This window comes from Eriocheir sinensis, unplaced genomic scaffold (genome assembly GCF_024679095.1).
Source record: "Eriocheir sinensis breed Jianghai 21 unplaced genomic scaffold, ASM2467909v1 Scaffold142, whole genome shotgun sequence".
NCBI lineage: Eukaryota > Metazoa > Arthropoda > Malacostraca > Decapoda > Varunidae > Eriocheir > Eriocheir sinensis.
Genome location: NW_026110762.1, coordinates 157,686 through 161,040, shown reverse-complemented (window position 1 = coordinate 161,040; position 3,355 = coordinate 157,686).

The following is a 3,355-nucleotide window of genomic DNA, read 5'->3' as shown; positions in this document are numbered from 1 at the left end:
TGTTATTTTATGGGTATTTTGCTTCTTTATTTTCATACAAATTTACATTATTTTATTAATATTCTGTGTATTTATTTTGATACGATTTTACATTATTCTATTTGTGTTTTGTATATATTTTTTATACAAATTTACGTTATTTTAAGTGTATTTGTTTATGTATTTTCATTCAAATTTACAGTATTTTATGTGTATTTTGTATATGTATTTCAATACAAATTTACCTAATTTTATGTGTATTTTGTATATTTATTTTCATACAAATTTAAATTATTTTTTTGTATATAGTTTTATACAAATTTATGTTATCTTATGTGTGTTTTGTATATTTATTTTCATACAAATACACATTCTTTTATTGACATTTTGTTTATTTATTTTGACGCGAATTTACATTATTTAATGTGTATTTTGTATATATATTTTTATACGTATTTACATCCTTTCATGTGTATTTTGTATATTTATAAAAAATGCGTTATTTTATGGGTATTTTGCATCTTTATTTTCATACAAATTTACATTATTTTATTTACATTCTGTGTATTTATTTTAATACGATTTTACATTATTCTATTTGTGTTTTGTATATATATTTTTTATACATATTTACATTATTTAATGAGTATTTTTTATATATATTTTATACAAATTTATGTTAATTTAAGTGTATTTGTTTATATATTTTCATTCAAATTTACATTATTTTATGTGTATTTTGTATATGTATTTCTTTACAAATTTACCTAATTTTATGTGTATTTTGTATATTTATTTTCATACAAATTTAACTTATTTTTGTGTATTTTTATATATAGTTTTATACAAATTTACGTTATTTTATGTGTATTTTGTATATGTATTTTCATACATATACTCATTCTTTTATTGATATTTTAATTATTTATTTTGACACGAATTTACATTATTTAATGTGTATTTTGTATATATATTTTTATACGTATTTACAACATTTCATGTGTATTTTGTATATATATATTTCTATAGAAATCTACGTTATTTTATGTGTATTCGTATATATATTTTGAAACAAATCTACATTATTTTATGTGTATTTTGTATATATATTTCATTATAAATTTGCCTTATTTTAAGTTTATTTTTATATCTATTTTCATACAAATTCAAATCATTTTATGTGTATATATTTATTTGTATTTACGTTATTTTATGTGTATTTTCTATATATATTTTCATTCAAAGTTACATTATTTTATCGGTATTTTGTTCATTTATTTCGATACGAATTTAGATTATTTCATGTGTATTTTCTATACATATACATATAGAGTAAATTTCTATGAAAATATATATTCAAAATACATATAAAATTATGTAAATAAGTATAAAAATATATATATCATATACACCTAAAAAAAATGAAAATTCGTATCAAAATAAATAAACAAAATTCCGATAAAAGAACGTAAATTCGAATTAAAATAAATAAACAAAATACCAATAAAAGAATGTGTATTTGGATAAATATAAATATACAAAATACACATACAAAATAAACATAAAATAAGGTAGATTTGTAATAAAATATATGTACAAAATACACATAAAATAATGTAAATTTATATGAAAATATATATACAAATACACATAAAATACCATGAATTTGTATAAAAATATATATATTCAAAATAAATATTAAATAATGTAAAAGCGTATAAATATATATATAAAAGGACATATAAAATAATGTAAATTTGTATCAATATAAATCAACAAAACACCAATAAAATAATATATTTGAATGAAAATAAATTTACAAAATTCACATAACAGACCTAAAATTTGTATTAAAATATATACAAAAATACATAGAAATAATTTGAGTTTGTATGAAAATAGATATACAAAATACACATAAAACTAGGTAAATTTCTTTTGAAATGTATATACAAAATACCCATAAAATATTGTAAATTTGTGTCAAAATATATAAACAAATACACATAAAATAACGTAAATTTGTATGAAAAATAAATCCAAAATACACAAAGAATAATGTCAACTCCTATCAAAATGAATGAGCATAATATCAATAAAATAATGTAAATTTGTATGAAAATAAAGACAAAATACCCAAAAATAAAGAATATGTTTATAAAATACAGATACAAAAATACATCGAATAATTAAATTTGTATTAAAATTAATATACAAAATGCGTATATAATAAGGCAAATTTGTATTGAAAAAATATGCAACATACACGTTTACTCATACAAATTTATATTATTTTATTGGTATTTTGTTTATTTATTTTGATACGAATTACATGATTATATGTTTATTTTGTACATATTTTTTTATACGTATTTACATTATTTAATGTGTATTTTGTTTATATATTTTCATACAAATTTACGTTATTATATGTGTATTTGTATAAATATTTTGATACAAATTTGCTTTATTTCTTGTATTTTGTATATATATTTCAATTCAAATTTAGCTTATTTCGTGTGTATTTTGTATATATTTTCATACAAATTTAATTACTTCTGTGTATTTTTGTATATAGTTTTATATAAATTTACGTTATTTTATGTGTATATTGTATATTTATATTCATACAAATACACATTCTTTTATTGGTATTTTGTTTATTTATTTTGATGCGAATTTACATTATTTTATGATATATATTTTATCCAAATTTACATTATTTTATGTGTATTTGTTTATATATTTTCATAAAACTAGATAGATTTGTATTTAAATACAAGTACAAAAAACACATAAAATAATGTAGATTTGTATGAAATGAAAACAAATACATTTTATATAAAATATATATACAAAATTCACATAGAATAATGTAAAAACATTTCAAAATAAATACACAGAATATCAATAAAATAATGTAAATTTGTATGAAAATAAAGATGCAAAATACCCATAAAATAAAGCATATTTTTATAAAAATACATATACAAAAATACACATAGATTAATCAAATTTTTATTAAAATTAATATAAAAAATGAAAATACAATTATGTATATTTTTATTGAAAAAATATGCAAAATACACATAAAACAGTGTAAATTTGTTTCAAAATATATGTACGAATATACATAAAATAACGCAGATTTCTATAAAAATATATATACAAAATACACTTGAAATAATGTAAATACGTATAAAAATATATATACAAAATACACATTAAAAAATGTTAATTCGTGTCAAAATAAATAAACAAAATATCATGAAAAGAATGTGTATTTGTAAGAAAGATATACAAAATACACATAAAATAACCTAAATTTGTATAAAACTATATACAAAATACACAAAAATAATTTAAACTTGTATGA